The sequence below is a fragment of the Schistocerca gregaria genome, chromosome 1, assembly GCF_023897955.1.
Source record: "Schistocerca gregaria isolate iqSchGreg1 chromosome 1, iqSchGreg1.2, whole genome shotgun sequence".
Lineage (NCBI taxonomy): Eukaryota > Metazoa > Arthropoda > Insecta > Orthoptera > Acrididae > Schistocerca > Schistocerca gregaria.
Window position 1 is genome coordinate 233,586,951 of NC_064920.1, and position 18,391 is coordinate 233,605,341.

Sequence of the window (18,391 nt, forward strand, 5' to 3'; positions counted from 1 at the left end):
TCTCTCTCTCTCTCTCTCTCTCTCTCTCTCTCTCTCTCTCTCTCTCTCTCTCTCCCCTCTCCCTCTCCCTCTCCCTCTCCCCTTCTCCCATTATCCGTAATTTCTATATATCAAATAGGTTTTCACGAATTAAGTAGTGTAAAAATAAAAGAAATGTTTGTATGCCGTCCATTTCTCACAGTCATTATCATCCGAAAAACTCAAAGCGATGCAATAAAAATTAATTACGCTCAGTGGAAGATTCAGAGCATAACGCTCTCTCTCTCTCTCTCTCTCTCTCTCTCTCTCTCACACACACACACACACACACACACACACACACACACACATATATATATATATATATATATATATATATATATATACGGAGTCGGAGTGGTCCATTGATTGTGACCGGCCCAAGTATCTCACGAAATAAGCGCCAAACGAAACTACTACAAAGAACGAAACTTGTCTAGCTTGAAGGGGGAAGCCAGATGGAGCTATGGTTGGCCCACTAGATGACGCTACCATAGATCAAACGGATATCAACTGCGTTTTTTTTAAAAAATAGGAACCCCCATTTTTATTACATATTCGTGTAGTACGTAAAGAAATATGAATGTTTCAGTTGGACCACATTTTTCGATTCATGATAGATGGCGCTGTAATTGTCACAAACATATTGCTCACAATTTTAGACGAACATTTGGTAACAGGTAGGTTTTTTAAATTAAAATACAGAACGTAGATACGTTTGAACATTTTATTTCCGTTGTTCCAATGTGATACATGTACCTTTGTGAACCTGCCATTTCTGAAAAGGCATGATGTTACAGAGTGGTTACCTGTAAATACCCCATTAATGCAATAAATGCCCAAAATTATGTCCGTCAACCTCCAATGCATTTCGCAATACGTCTCACGATATTCCTCTAAACAGCGAGTAGTTCGCCTTCCGTAATGTTCGCACATGTATTGACAATGCGCTGACGCATGTTGTCATGCGTTGTCGGTGGATCACGATAGCAAATATCCTTCAATCTTCCCCACAGAAAGAAATCCGGGGACGTCAGATCCGGTGAACGTGCGTGCCATGGTATGGAGCTTCGACGATCAATTCACCTGTCATGAAATATGCTATTCAATACCGCTTCAACCGCACATCTTGAAGTAACATCGGTTGAGCATTGCGTAGGAAATCAGCATACATTGCACCATTTAGAATGCCATCGATAAAATGGGGTCCAATTATCCTTCCTCCCATAATGCCGCACCATACATTAACCCGCCAAGGTCGCTGATGTTCCACTTGTCACTATCATCGTGGATTTTCCGTTGCCCAGTAGTGCATATTATGCCGGTTTACGTTACTGCTGTTGGTCAATTACGCTTCGTCGGTAAATAAAATGCGTGCAAAATATCTGTCATCGTCCCGTAATTTCTCTTGTGGCCTGTGGCAGAACTGTACACGATGTTCAAAGTCGTCGCAATGCATAGAAATATGGTACGGGTGCAATCGATGTTGATGTAGCATTCTCAACACCGACGTTTTTGAGATTCCCGATTCTCTCGCAATTTGTCTGTTACTGACGTGCGCATTAGCCACGAAAGCAGCTAAAACACCTACTTGGGCATCATCATTTGTTGCAGGTCGTGGTTGACGTTTCACATGTGACTGAACACTTCCTGTTCCCTTAAATAACGTAGCTATCCGGCGAAAGGTGCGGACACTTGGATGATGTCGTACAGGATACCGAGCAGCATACGTGGCACACGGCCGTTGGGCATTTTGATCACAATAGCCATACATCAACACGATATCGACCTTTTCCGCAGTTGGTAAACGGTCCATTTTAACACAGGTAATATATCACGAAGCAAATACTATGTCCACACTGGCGGAATGTTACGTGACACCACTTACGTATACGTTTGTGACTATTACAGCGCCATCTATCTCAAAGCGAAAGAAATGGTCCAACTAAAACAGTCATATTTATTTACGTACTAAACGAATTATTAATAAAAAATGGGAGTTCCTATTTAAAAAAACGCAGTTGATATCCGTTTGACCTATGGCAGCGTCATCTAACGGCCCAACCATAGCGCCATCTGGTTTCCCCCTTCGAGCTAGACGAGTTTCGTTCTTTGTAGTTTTTTCGTTTGATGCTTATTTACATCTACATCTACATGACTACTCCGCAATTCATATTTAAGTGCTTGGCAGAGGGTTCATCGAACCACAATCATACTATCTCTCTACTATTCCACTCCCGAACAGCGAGCGGGAAAAACGAACACCTAAACCTTTCTGTTCGAGCTCTGATTTCTCTTATTTTATTTTGATGATCATTCCTACCTATGTAGGTTGGGCTCAACAAAATATTTTCGCATTCGGAAGAGAAAGTTGGTGACTGAAATTTCGTAAAAAGGTCTCGCCGCGACGAAAAACGTCTATGCTGTAATGACTTCCATCCCAACTCTGCCACACTCTCTCCCCTATAACGCGATAATACAAAACGAGCTGCCCTTTTTTGCACCCTTTCGATGTCCTCCGTCAATCCCACCTGGTAAGGATCCCACACCGCGCAGCAATATTCTAACAGAGGACGAACGAGTGTAGTGTAAGCTGTCTCTTTAGTGGACTTGTTGCATCTGCTAAGTGTCCTGCCAATGAAACGCAACCTTTGGCTCGCCTTCCCCACAATATTATCTATATGGTCTTTCCAACTGAAGTTGTTCGTAATTTTAACACCCAGGTACAGCCTTGAGAATTGTACTATTTATCGAGTATTCGAATTCCAACGGATTTCTTTTGGAACTCATGTGGATCATCTCACACTTTTCGTTATTTAGCGTCAACTGCCACCTGACACACCATACAGCAATCTTTTCTAAATCGCTTTGCAGCTGATACTGGTCTTCGGATGACCTTACTAGACGGTAAATTACAGCATCATCTGCGAACAGTCTAAGAGAACTGCTCAGATTGTCACCCAGGTCATTTATATAGATCAGGAACAGTAGAGGTCCCAGGACGCTTCCCTGGGGAACACCTGATATCACTTCAGTTTTACTCGTAAGATATTTGGCCCGGTCACTATCAATAGACCACCCTGTAGAACAAAATGAGATAAAAAAAATAAGCGGTTGAGGCGACCGCTCGCGTAAAGTGGGAAAGTCCGCGCTCCAGTGTCGGTCCTTCACAAATTTTCATCTTCATCAGTGGTTCGTATCCGCAACTGCGAATACGTTTCGTGTATAGTCTGGAAGTAGTTCTATGAATCCTGTGCCAAGCATTTAAGAGTGAACTGGGGAGTCGTCACTTTTGAATTTTTCATTAATTACTTTATCTTCAATTTTGTTTTTGTAATTTGAATGGTAATTGTAGATTCATTCACACTGAAAAAAGTGGTTAGAGTACTGCATGAGAAAGTCGTCAAGGTCCCAGTACATTTGTTCAGAAGCTTCGACAGAACTCGCAAATAAACAAAATAAAACCGTGATACATAAAAGTAAGTACTCTTAGGCCATCGGCAAGTGATAACGGACGGAGAGATACGTCGGAGGACACCGGTTTAATGACGTACAAGTGGCCACGCATGAAAATAACAAGGAAGCCACTGTCAGCTAGGGATGAGAAAAACTAACCGGTTAAAACACATACCAGTATTTTAGTTTTGAATAAACGGTATTTTTCGGCAATCGTTCGGCCTCGGTTATAACAGGTGTTTTTGTTTTCTACTAATAACCGAGTAAAAAATCGAAATATTAATTAACAATGGCTGCAGAGCTAAAATTTTTCGTTTTTAAATAAACCTTTTTTTTTAAAGAATGGGTAGGTTTTATTTGTACAATTTGCATTGTTTTTAAATATTGTGTTGTTTTAGAGGAAGGGAAGAGCAATTAGTGCTATTTTAATAACAGTCCCGACAGAAATGAGCTTTACAAACATGGCATAAGAACTGGTACAACATTGTTGCGATAATAACGTATCTGTTACCATGTAGCGTGGCCTATTACAAGGTACCCTTGTTCATGCAATACCCAAGACTTACCCCATTTGGTCTATACTGTAATTTGTCACTGTCGCCATTAGATATCAATTGAATTATAGAGTGGCACCATCTCTAATCTAGAAGTATTTTACGAAGTACGCTATCAGTGAAGTATGATGCTCCATTTGCTTTAAAAGATTAAAAACGGGAGAAGCCACAATAAACTTGTGACATAAACACACAAACTTAACATTTCATTCAAGGTTATAATGAAAATAGAAATCAACTGATCAGTGCCTGTGTCTACAGAACATACCTCTGCTTGTAGCTCTTTAAAACGGACAAATTAACCCGAAAAATGTTTCTTCAACCTCAGTTTTCATCCTTCAGCACCGACTGTCCGTAACGTCTTAACAGTCCGTAATGTCCAAACCTCCGATTACAAGATGATTTTTGAACAGAGTTCAAAAAATTGGAATCAATAGGAGAATATTTGAGATTTTTTTGCGGTAGTCAACCATTGGTTACTTTTTGAGAAAAGCATTGAATGGCAGACGGACTAAGCTTTCTTTTATTTGCCTGTTGCTCCTTTTCAATTTTTGACCAATTTCTATGTTTGTTACAGGAAATCTTTCTTTTCTTGCTTTTGCTTGTGCCGTTTTCCCGCGGATACGCAGGATCGGCATGGTTAATCGGATGTGGCAATGTTAGTTGAAGGGGTGGCCGGATGCCCTACCTGCCGCCACCCTGTACCCCGCGGGAAGGAATTAGTGTACGCCAACTGTCTGCAACTAGTGTAATCCACGGAATAGTGCGAAAGTGGTCAGGTGTCTGTGAGCCGTGGAACTGAGGCGAGACATGGGGACCAGCCCGGTATTCACCTAGGGGGATGTGGAAAACCTCCTAAAAACCACATCGAGGCTGGCAGGCACATCGGCCCTCGTCGTTAATCCGCCGGGCGGATTCGATCCGGGCCCGACGTGCCTACCCGAGTCCAGGAAGCAGAGCGTTAGCGCGCTCGGCTAACCTGGTGGGGTTGTTACAGGAAATAATAGGAATAAAAAAACCAGAAGATCGGTTATTTCGGGAATGTGCTATTTTGAACGGTTTGAACTGTCCAGTTAAAGTGGTGCTGATGGAAACCAGTATAGTTGAAAACCAGTTGTTTCATCCATAACCGCCATCTTTACCGTAAGTCGCGACATAGTTCAATTCTTTTATCTTGGCGGTTCGCGCATGCCCGCCCAGACGCGGGAGATTGTTGCGTTGCGAGTTGCACACGCCAAGCAAACTTACGTTTAGGGGGGAGCGCGCAGTTTATGAAGTAAAGCATTCACTGCCTCATTAGCCCTTTCGCTGCTACAGAGACGTGCTCCCCGCATTCATTTTGTCATCACTGCACTGCTCGCCTGTGTAGTCACATGGTGTTCCGACTGCTTTGACACACTTATCATTCGATTTCACAAAAACTATTTGGCCCAAAAATTTGATTTTTACACATCTTCTTGACTGATACCTTCGCCCCATAAATGACTTAATTTTGTTTCGATGTTCGACGCAGTTATTGTGCAGGATTAAATGTAGTAAACCACTGCACGAAATTTTGAAGAGTTTCCAGAGGTAAAAGTCCATAGGGTACACTTTCTGTATGGTTGATTTCAGTTGCCACTAGAAATTTCAAAAAATTACACTCAAACGAATAAAATTCATGAAGTAAGACACTTCGATATTGTTTTCAAATAAAGAAAATATTAATCATCGAAAAAGGTTTGAGCTCGGGGCCCTTCGCATAGCAGCTAAATACATTAACCATTACGCTAACGCGGCTCGTCATTTAATGAACTTCCTGAAGGACTTTAAAGCAGGACGCAAAATACCGACAAACACTGTTGGTATGACTGTGAATTACTCACGTTTCGTCGAAGTACAAAAGGAAATTAAGAATTACCGCTGTTCTTTTTGCGAGAAAGCGGTTAGTGAGAATGATACAAACACCTTTCTTTGTTATCGTCTGAATTAATAGGCTTATTGCTTGTTTGGGTTAATTAATTAATAGAATATGAAGCAAATGGTGTAAAGAATGCTTATTCCAAACTTTCTATAAAAGAAATTCTGCTATCAAGACATTGCTTTCGTTCAGTTACATTACTTATGACTGAAAGTTTCTAAAACTGAAGACACTCGTCCGTGCTCTGTATTGCAGTCGAGCTCTGGCAACGTCCTTCTCTGTTCATTGGCCGACTGTGTTTTGTGACGTCAGATGCGCAGAGTGAACCCAAACTCGACCGCCGTCATAAATGGCACGCACTTTAGCAGATGGGTACAAAATACACTCCTGGAAATGGAAAAAAGAACACATTGACACCGGTGTGTCAGACCCACCATACTTGCTCCGGACACTACGAGAGGGCTGTACAAGCAATGATCACACGCACGGCACAGCGGACACACCAGGAACCGCGGTGTTGGCCGTAGAATGGCGCTAGCTGCGCAGCATTTGTGCACCGCCGCCGTCAGTGTCAGCCAGTTTGCCGTGGCATACGGAGCTCCATCGCAGTCTTTAACACAGGTAGCATGCCGCGACAGCGTGGACGTGAACCGTATGTGCAGTTGACGGACTTTGAGCGAGGGCGTATAGTGGGCATGCGGGAGGCCGGGTGGACGTACCGCCGAATTGCTCAACACGTGGGGCGTGAGGTCTCCACAGTACATCGATGTTGTCGCCAGTGGTCGGCGGAAGGTGCACGTGCCCGTCGACCTGGGACCGGACCGCAGCGACGCACGGATGCACGCCAAGACCGTAGGATCCTACGCAGTGCCGTAGGGGACCGCACCGCCACTTCCCAGCAAATTAGGGACACTGTTGCTCCTGGGGTATCGGCGACGACCATTCGCAACCGCCTCCATGAAGCTGGGCTACGGTCCCGCACACCGTTAGGCCGTCTTCCGCTCACGCCCCAACATCGTGCAGACCGCCTCCAGTGGTGTCGCGACAGGCGTGAATGGAGGGACGAATGGAGACGTGTCGTCTTCAGCGATGAGAGTCGCTTCTGCCTTGGTGCCAGTGATGGTCGTATGCGTGTTTGGCGCCGTGCAGGTGAGCGCCACAATCAGGACTGCATACGACCGAGGCACACAGGGCCAACACCCGGCATCATGGTGTGGGGAGCGATCTCCTACACTGGCCGTACACCTCAGGTGATCGTCGAGGGGACACTGAATAGTGCACGGTACATCCAAACCGTCATCGAACCCATCGTTCTACCATTCCTAGACCGGCAAGGGAACTTGCTGTTCCAACAGGACAATGCACGTCCGCATGTATCCCGTGCCACCCAATGTGCTCTAGAAGCAAGATCTCCGGATCTGTCCCCAATTGAGCATGTTTGGGACTGGATGAAGCGTCGTCTCGCGCGGTCTGCACGTCCAGCACGAACACTGGTCCAACTGAGGCTCCAGGTGGAAATGGCATGGCAAGCCGTTCCACAGGACAACATCCAGTATCTCTACGATCGTCTCCATGGGAGAATAGCAGCCTGCATTGCTGCGAAAGGTGGATATACACTGTACTAGTGCCGACATTGTGCATGCTCTGTTGCCTGTGTCTATGTGCCTGTGGTTCTGTCAGTGTGATCATGTGATGTATCTGACACCAGGAATGTGTCAATAAAGTTTCCCCTTCCTGGGACAATGAATTCACGGTGTTCTTATTTCAATTTCCAGGAGTGTAGTTCCCAACAATGGCTGCACTGACTGGACAGCTGTATTATGTGTAATGGAGCTTACTTTGGTAATTTTGTTTTCTAAGAAAAGAACCGAGCGAGGTGGTGCAGTTGTTAGCACACTGGACTCGCATTCGGGAGGACGACGGTTCAATCCCGCGTCCGGCCATCCTGATTTAGGTTTTCTGTGATTTCCCGAAGTCGCTTCAGGCAATGGCCGGGATGGTTCGTTTGAAAGGGCCTTCCCCATCCTTCCCTAATCCGATGAGACCGATGACCTTGCAGTTTGGTCTCTTCCCCGAAACAACCCAACCCAACCCTCTAAGAATAGATTTTTTAGGGAGGATGTACCGGTTCGTAGCATCCGTGTTGCACGATGGTTAAAGGTACAAAATGTGTCACGGCGGGTTAGCGCATGGCGGGAAAACCTAGGGTCGGCGCGCTGTGCGGGGTTGAGAGCCTCGGGCCGGACTGCAGCCGCTGCTAACTCGGCGGAAAACAAGCGACGTGCCGCCGGCGTCTAATTATCTCCCGCCCGCAGCGGACGCTTTCTGGACTGCTCGCTGCGCTCTTGTAGCGTCAGATAACGCGCTTTTACAGGCGTGTGGCGTTTCAAATTACCCGCTATCTGCGGGACATCTCACAGAGTTTCCTGGGCTGGAAATGATCCGTGGAAACGAACTCGCTCTACACCACCACCGACAACGTCATCATCATCATCATCCCTTCTCCAGTACAGGATATTTCACAAGGGCTTATCCGATATCAGAAGATTCGTAATGAACATAGACTCTTTTGGTACATTTTAACTCACACATAAAGCTACAAAATTTTTATTTTCGAAACAGTCATCAGATTTGAGAACATGCTTATAGAACTTTTAGAACATACACAGACAGCCTTATGGTAAAGATTATCAGGAATAACAGGAACCCGTCGCCTTTTGTAATGGATCAGTTTTTATTTTGCTACGACTGATTTCTGTTCATATACGAGTATGAGCAGACTGTACACAATTTTTTGTGATTGTTTGAAGGGCGGTGGGGATCACTGCATAGAGTTATTAGCACCCGTGGGTGTAACACTGGTGCACAGATCACTTTGGAAAATATAATTTATGTTTTCCAGTTATGTTGATTAACCAGCACTCTACACGACGACCCCCACAACTCTACAAACAACCACTAAAAACTGTGTACTATCTGACGATGAGTCGCTAGGGTACTTCAAATGGCTCTCAACAGTAAGGGACTTAACATCTGAGGTCATCAGTCCGCTAGACTTTGAACTACTTCAACCTAACTAACCTAAGGACATCACACACATCCATGTCCGAGGCACTTAGAACCTCGCGGCCACAACGGGTGGCAGGGGGATTTGAAATCGATCATAATAAAATAATAATTCATTCGTCAGGAAAGGCGTCTCGTTACACTTAATTCTAAAAGCTGTCATTCTTCACAACTGCAGTGTTCTACATCCATAATGCACTATGCAAAACAATTAAATGACAATGTTTTCGAAACCCCATAATTATCTCTTATTGTGACTCATAAGTTTGAAATTTGGCTTAAAGTTGCGTACAAACTTCCTCTGTGATGTTGTAAAAGTGTGACACCCTGCGACGTAAACCTCTGGCTTGACGATATTTCGAACAGCAAGGTGAGGACACATATGGGGAAAAGGCCAGAGCTCAGAAGGTCATATGAAGTGTAAGATTGGATAATGATGTTTCATTCGTAGCAGATTTCACCACAATCATGTCCCAACGCCCCTACGGACGTGTCACGGGATGGGAAGGCCGTTGCAAGTCCTCTTTCAACACTTACCCCTTCTTTTGACGCCTGTCCGGTGGAGGTCAGAACAACGATATCCGCGTGCAAATCATACGGTTTTCTTATCGATGTTCGAGGAAAACATTTCAAACACACTGCCGCTCAATATCGTCACGAAAATACCTCATCGGGTAGCATAATAAGCGTCAGTGAAACCACGCATACCTTTGGGCATTGATTACCACACATTACGCGGTCGAAAAAGACAGTCCACAGTGCAATGAGCAACAGGACGATGTTCTTGACATCCTTTTACACTTTTGACACCTCCGATTATTCGACTCTAAGGACATCGTGGGCAAGCAACCCCATTGAACGTGGTCACACCCCTTTGAAATACAGTGTGACTGCAATTTTTGCTCTGATGTACAGTGTGGAACCACAAGGAACTGATGAAAACCATTCGACGAAAATTGAGCGTGACCCGAAGCAGCAAAGGTTTTCAGTCGTCTTGTTTAGCGCCTCCTGAGGCGCGATTACAAAGTGATGCGACATTTGGCACAAGGGTGGATAAAATGGCAAAGGGTCTTTGTAAGACCCCCCCTCCCCCCCAGTTCAGCAACACCCACGGTACCATTCATCCGCCTTTGTCGAGCATTTTAAAAATGAATCTGGACAGAGAACCATCTGTGATGAAGTCGTAGGCGCTAGCAGACAGGCAACCTTTTCAATACCCTGTCTGCAGCTCGTGGTCTACTGGCTAGCGTTGCTATCTATGGCTGACGATCTCCTGGATTCGATTCCAGGCTGGGTTGGGGATATTCTCTGTTTGGGAACTGGGTGTTCATGTTGTCCTCATTATTTCATCATCATCGTAATTTGTGACAGAGACTAGATTGTATATTGTGTAAAAATTGGGACTTTGTACAGGCGCTCATGAGTGCCCCACAAACCAAACATCAAGACTCCTACTATTCCAGATGGCCGACTACCAGTCGCAGTGGCAGCATGGTAGCCTACCTGCTGGCGCTTTGGACTCTCGTCACAGCTTTTGCCTGTACTGGTATATTTTTTAAGGTCCTCAACATAAGTGGCCGCATGGCAGTGAGGGTGTTGGCGAACTGAGTGGTCTTAAGAGAGACACTGCTGTCTTATTGACTCAAGTGTCAACCTCGTACCTCCCTGTGACAACGCCACAGGGGGACACAAAACATGAGGGCTGAAAAAGCATAAGTACCCTTTGTTGCTTCGGATTGCGCTCAAATTTTGAGAATGGTTTTGAAAGGTACCTAGTTGTCCCAAATTGTACACTAGAGCAAAAATTGCGGTCGCATTGCAGTCCATTGCGGTGCCATCACATTAAATTGGGTTTACGGCCTAAAATGTCCTTAGAGAAGAGTTTAATCGTCCAAAGGTTGTCAACAGGGTCAAAGGTTGTCAAGAACGTCGTCTCCTTGCTCATCGAACTATCGTTTTAGACTACAAAGTGTGTGGGTCAACGCCCAACGGAAGAGGTGGTTTCAATGACAACACAGAGTGGGGTGGAGTTGCGATTAGCACACTGGATTCGCATTCGAGAGGACGACGGTTCGAAGCCGTGTCCGGCCATCAATATCAGATTTAGATTTTCCGTGATTTCCCTCAATCACTCCTGGCAAACGCCGGGAGGGTTCCTTTGAAAGGAAACGACCGATTTCCTTCCCAGTCCTTGACACAATCCGAGCTTGTGCTCCATTTCTAATGTTCTCTATATTGACAGGATGTTAAACCCAATCGTCCTTGATTCCTTGGTTTCACCGACGCCCCTTTTGCCTCCCCGTAAGGCCATTTCGTGTCGATTCTGAGCGGCAATATGTCTGAAATGTTTTCCTTGATCACTAAAAAGTAAAACGCATTATTTCAACGATGAACATCGCGTTTCTGACATCCACTGCAGAGGCATTAAAGAAGGGGTGAATTGTGGGATGGGGGCGAGTAACAACCTGCTCATCGTGGGATACGTTCACGATAGCTGTGACTAGAATTGTAGTGGAATTTGGTGCCAATGTGACGTCATTCATCCAACTTACACGTAACATCAGCTTCTGAGCTGAGGCCTTTTCTTGACATGTGTCGACACCTTGTTGTTTCAAGCGTCCTGAGCCCGATGATGACGTCACAGGGCGTCATGCTTTTGCACGATTACAGGGGAAGGTCGGAGCACATGTACCCCAAATTTGAAACTTAAAGGTATGCCAGTAAAATTTGCTAAAAAAAGTCTTGATCGCATAAATATTTTATTTAAACTGGTGACTGGTTTCGATCTGTTCTACTTATCGACGAGCTCTCTAGAGCAGCCTACTCAGCCAGCCCAGTTCCAGTCATCATCATCGAGTACAATATCTCAAGATGATCTAAATACAGGAGATCGAAACCGGTCACCACAGTAAACAAAATAGTTATGCGTTTAAGACTGATTTTAGCTAATTTTATTGGTATAATTGAGATAGCTGTTTTCATAGAGCAATGTTCCAGTAGCCGGCCGCGATGGCCGTGCGGTTCTAGGCGCTTCAGTCCGGAACCGTGAGACTGCTACGGTCGCAGGTTCGAATTCTGCCTCGGGCATGGATGTGTGTGATGTCCTTAGGTTAGTTAGGTTTAAGTAGTTCTAAGTTCTAGGGGACTGATGACCTCAGATGTTAAGTCCCACAGTGCTCAGAGCCATCTGAACCATTTGAACCAATGTTCCAGTAAATATGTAACTCATAAGGTCCAAATTGGAGACAATTACTGGGTTTCGAGAAATTGATTCTTTAATAACGTTCTGCAGTGCAGATACAAGTTTTAATGAACCGTAGCGGGTTTTTCCAACTACATTTATGATCAAAATTTTCGTTTACCTGTCACAAATGTTTAGTGTGCCACTCATCGAACACACGACAAACATTTAGACGACAGTCATATCCGTCCCACACCTTTGCGAGTGCGTCTGAAGATACGGCATTAACTGCTGTTCTTAGACGCACACAGTCCACTCACTGTTGTTGGATGGGGAGGCACAACATTACTGACATTCTAACACCCAAACCTCCAGGTGTCAGACCGTTAGATGGGTACGAAACACTGTATACCGACAGAATATCAACCAAAACTCCGATATAGTTTGTGCTATGTGCTGTCGTCCAGGATAAAATGCGTGAACGGTAAGTAAATGTAACATCTTACTCACGGAGCACAGGAAAAGCATAACTGTGAGCCTCTGTGCTAGAGAGCGGCCCCGTCAGCAGGGGTCCCGGGTTCGTGTCCTGGTCATGTCAGATTCTGGATGTAGTACTTTTGATAGTGTTATATGGGTGAACATGTTTCTGACATTTAAAAGGAACTGTTCAGAGTTTATAAGGATGTTCTTATGGCAGTCCGATTATTACTCGTTTATTTAAAAGTAGCAATGCTCTAGAGTACATCTGTAGCTTCACAGAATAAGCATAAATAATAGGAACAGACGAATAAGAAAGAACTGTATCACACGTGTCGAAGTATTATTAGTAATACTACTGATACCATCATCTTCTTCTTCTTTTTATTGTTGTTGTGGTTATTATTAGTATTAACAGTTCGGCAAGTGTGACACAATTTTTTTCGTTATTCATCTGTTCTGACTGTTTATGTTTATTCTGTGAAACTACAAATGTGCTCTACGTCTTTGGTGCTTTCAAACAACCGAAGCGAAAGAGGACTGCCCATAGAACATTGCTATAAATTATGAACAGTCCTTTTAAATGTCTGGAAAATGTTGTCTCATATAACAGTATCACGCGTACTACAGCACAAACACTGGTACGACCAGGGCAGGGTTGGAGCCCGGGGCCGCTGGTATAACAAAGTAACACTCTGATGACGTCCCCACGACAGCTCTACCCGACAGACGCTCCTAGTTATGCTTTTCCTTGGCACTGTACATCAGGTGTACTTATTACCTATCGTTTACGCTCGTTCTCCTGGAGGTTTGGTACGCATCTGAGCGTTTGACATCTGGTGGTTTGCGTGTAAGCGTTTTGTTCCTCTACTGATTCTTTGGTCAGCTAGCTTCTCTCTACCTGTGATTTTATAGGTTTTAATCCTAATCCCTTTGTTCGATGTGCGATATATCCATTACGTAACTTACATCTACATCCATACTCCGCAAGCCAACTGACGGTGTGTGGCGGAGGGTACCCTGAGTACCTCTATCGGTTCTCCCTTCTATTCCAGTCTCGTATTGTTAGTGGAAAGAAAGATTGTCGGTATGCTTCTGTGTGGGCTCTAATCTCTCTGATTTTATCCTCATGGTCTCTTCGCGAGAAATACGTAGGAGGGAGCAATATACTGCTTGACTCCTCGGTGAACGTATGTTCACGAAACTTCAACAGAAGCCCGTACCGAGCTACTTAGCGTCACTCCTGCAGAGTCTTCCACTGGAGTTTATCTATCATCTCCGTAACGCTTTCGCGATTACTAAATGATCCTGTAACGAAGCGCGCTTTTCTCCGTTGGATCTTCTCTATCTCTTCTATCAACCCTATCTGGTAAGGATCCCACACTGCTGAGCAGTATTCAAGCAGTGGGCGAACAAGCGTACTGTAACCTACTTCCTTTGTTTTCGAATTGCATTTCCTTAGGATTCTTCCAATGAATCTATCTGGCATCTGCTTTACCGACGATCAACTTTATATGATCATTCCATTTTAAATCACTCCCAATGCCTACTCCCAGATAATTTATGGAATTAACTGCTTCCAGGTGCTGACCTATTTTGTAGCTAAATGATAAGGGATCTATCTTTCTATGTTTTCGCAGTATATTACACTTATCTACATTGAGATTCAATTGCCGTTCCCTGCACCATGCATCAATTCGCTGCAGATCCTTCTGCATTTCAGTACAATTTTCCATTGTTACAACCTCTCGATACACCACAGCATCATCTGCAAAAAGCCTCAGTGAGCTTCCGATGTCAACCACCAGGTCATTTATGTATATTGTGCATAGCAACGGTCCTATGACACTCCCCTGCGGCACACCTGGAATCACCCTTACCTCGGAAGACTTCTCTCCATTGAGAATTACATGCTGCGTTCTGTTATCTAAGAACTCCTCAATCCAATCACACAATTGGTCTGATAGTCCATATGCTCTTACTTTGTTCATTAAATGACTGTGGGGAACTGTATCGAACGCCTTGCGGAAGTCTATAAACACGGCATCTACCTCTGAACCCGTGTCTATGGCCCTCTGGACGAATAGCGCGAGCTGGGTTCACATGACCGTCTTTTTCGAAACCCATGCTTATTCCTACAGAGTAGATTTGTAGTCTCCAGAAAAGTCATTATACTCGAACATAATACGTGTTCCAAAATTCTACAACTGATCGACGTTAGAGATATGGGTCTATAGTTCTGCACTTCTGTTCGACGTCCCTTCTTGAAAACGGGGATGACCTGTGCCCTTTTCCAATCCTTTGGGACACTACGCTCTTCTAGAGACCTACGGTACACCCCTGCAAGAAGGGGGCAAATTCCTTCGTGTACTCTGCGTCAAATCGAACTGGTATCCCATCAAGTCCCGCTGCCTTTCCTCTTTTGGGCGATTTTAATTGTTTCTCTATCCCTCTTTAGTCTATTTCGATATCTACCATTTTGTCATCTGCGTGACAAGCTAGAGAAGGAACTACAGTGCAGTCTTCCTCTGTGAAACAGCTTTGGAAAAAGACATTTAGTATTTCGGCCTTTAGTCTGTCATCCTCTGTTTCAGTACCATTTTGGTCACAGAGTGTTTGGACATTTTGTTTTGATCCATCTACCGATTTGACATAAGACCAAAATTTCTTAAGGTTTTCTGCCAAGTCAGTACATAGAACTTTACTTTCGAATTCATTGAAAGCCTCTCGCATAGCCCTCCTCACACTACATTTCGCTTCGCGTAATTTTTGTTTGTTTGCAAGGCTTTGGCTATGTTTATGTTTGCTGTGAAGTTCCCTTTGCTTCCGCAGCAGTTTTCTAACTCGGTTGTTGTACCACAGTAGATCTTTTCCATCTCTTACGATCTTGCTTGGAACATACTCATCTAACGCATATTGTACGATTGTTTTGAACTTTGTCCACTGACCCTCAACACTATCTGTACTTGAGACAAAACTTTTGTGTTGAGTCGTCAGGTACCCTGGAATCTGCTTTTTGTCACTTTTGCTAAACAGAAAAATCTTCCTACCTTTTTTAATATTTCTATTTATGGCTGAAATCATTGATGCCGTAACCGCTTTATGATCGCTGATTCCCTGTTCTGCGTTAACTATTTCAAATAGTTCGGGTCTGTTTGTCACCAGAAGGTCTAATATGTTATCGCCACGAGTCGGTTCTCTGTTTAACTGCTCAAGGTAGTTTTCAGATAAAGCACTTACAAAAATTTCACTGGATTCCTTGTCCCCGCCACCCGTTATGAAGGTTTGAGTCTCCCAGTCTATATCCGGCAAATTAAAATCTCCACCCAGAACTATAGCATGGTGGGGAAATCTTGTCTAAACTTAACACTATTCGGCAAATTTTATCAGAAATAATTTTTGAGACGCCTTACTCACAGCAGATACACCGGGAGTCCAAGATAATGAGTCACGGAAGTGCCACAGTTTTTATGCAACTTCGGCCATGCAGCGCCACAATGCGGCTGGCCTATATAAACACACTGCGAAACGATTATGTATTGCATATGTTTAGTGGAGTAGCACATTAACAATGCAAATGAGGTCGTATTTCAGAGTTTATTGTGGCGCTACAAATTGCAGCAGCATCAGCTCGATTTGGCATACGTTATTGTTTATCAAGAACAAAAAATTAGCGCAATACGATTCACAGATGATGCTTCAGTGGTAGCCGATGCTGGGATTGCAGGTTGTGCTAAATGTAATGGAACACGTACTAGCTATGGCTGTAGATAAGCATGTAAACGAGAGGGAAGTGTCACGACTGGACACACTGGGGTCTGAATGTTGCAACTGGGAACGAGAACCTTGAAGGTTATGTGCATGATTCTGCCTGGGAACCAGAACAGATAAACATGATAGGTGCTTTCAACAGACAGAAGCAAGGAGGACGATATAAGTGAGTTTATCAAGAGAAGTAGCAGCTAATTTCCAAGAATGTAAAAACAGTGTCTAGTTTCGAATGTATGAAATTGAGTCCGAAATTCACAAGGAAACTCGCGATACGAACTACGCTCGGCGCAGAACATCAGAAGTTACGTGCCAAGCACGCGGATATACTCGTTATCGGATTCATTTGTGCTTAGACACCTCAAGTTGCAATTCATTTCTCGTCTTAAAAGATTTTTGATGATGAGATTACGACTCTTTGTTCTGAACCGTATATGTTACAGTGGACGGATATTTTGTTATTATTTGTTGATATTAATAGAACACGGGATGTTACTTTAAATAAATAGCCCTGTTTGAGTTGACGCATTACCGCTGCATTTAATGACGGGGAAATACGGAAATAGCAACATTAAAAACATCAAGTTCTCAGTTTATAACATGCCATTCTTCTGTTGCTACTTACTAGCTGCTAGTAACACGAAAGCTGTAAGAAGGTCGCATTTTTTGTCCTGCATGGTTTCGCGACTGTTTTTCGTAGGCTGTGACATAATTCCACACTGAAGCGCCAAGGAAACTGGTATATGCATGCGGATTCAAATACAGAGATACGTAAATAGGCAGAATACGCCGCTGCGGTCGACAACTCTTATACAAGACAACAAGTGTGTGGCGCAGTTGTCAGATCGGTTACTGCTGCTGCAATGGCAGGTTATCAAGATTTAGGTGAGTTTTAACGTGGTGCTACAGCCAGCGCATGAGCGATGGGTCGTAGCATTTCCGAGGTAGCGATGAAGTGGCGATATTCCCGTAGACCATTTGACGAGTGTACCGTGAACGGCAGGAATCCGGTAAAACATCAAATCCCCAACATCGCTGTGGCCGGAAAAGCGTCCTGCAAGAACGGGACCAGCGACGACTGAAGAGAAAGTTCAAAGTGACAGAGGTGCAATCCTTCGACAAATTGCTGCAGATTTCAATGCTGGGCCTTCGACAAGTGTGGGCGCGCGAACCATTCAACGAAATATAATAGGTATGGACTCTCCGAGTCGAAAGTCCATTCGTGTACCCTTGATGACTGCACGACACAAAGCCCTACGCCTTGCCCGGGCCCATCAATACCGACATTGGACTGTTGATGACAGGAATCATGTTGCTTGGTCAGACGAGTCTCGTTTCAAATTGTATCGAGCGGACGGACGTGTACGGGTATGGATAGAACCTGATGAATGCGTGGACCATGAATGTCAGCAGGGGACTGTTCAAGCTAGTGGAGGCTCTGTAACGGTGTGAGTTGTGTGCAGCTGGAGTGAAATGGGACCCCTAATACGTCTAGATGCGGCTCTGACAGGTATGACGCGCGGAAGCATCCTGCCTGTCCACCTGCATCCATTCATGTCCGTTGTGCATTCCGACGGACTTGGACAATTCCAGCAGGACAATGCGACACCTCACAAGTTCAGAATTGCGACAGAATGGGTCCAGGAACACTCTTCTGAGTTTAAACACTTCCGCTGGCAGCCAAACTCCTCTTACATGACCATTATTTAGTATATCTGGGAAGCCATGCAGCGTGCCGCTGAGAAGAGATCTCCACCCCCTCGTACTCTTACGGATTTATCGGATTAATGGACAGTACAGCAGGATTCATGGTGTCAATTCCTTCTTTCTTCTCCACATCACATAGTCAGCTCGCCGCGAGAACTGCGAAATAGCCAGCTCGAAAGCATACACGACCTCTTCAGCTTCTGTCGGCTGCTTTCGAGTAATATTATATGCTCTTTTATGCTGGAATGTACAGAGTGACTTTGC

The 18,391-nt window shown here is 44.5% G+C and overlaps 1 protein-coding gene across 2 annotated transcripts in view; it reads right to left on the minus strand.

Annotated features, from left to right (window-relative positions):
* The window catches only part of LOC126338532 (serine-rich adhesin for platelets-like), a 2,400,280-nt gene that overhangs the window by 927,874 nt on the left and 1,454,015 nt on the right, over nt 1-18,391 (minus strand). The gene's annotated exons all lie outside the window — the stretch shown is intronic.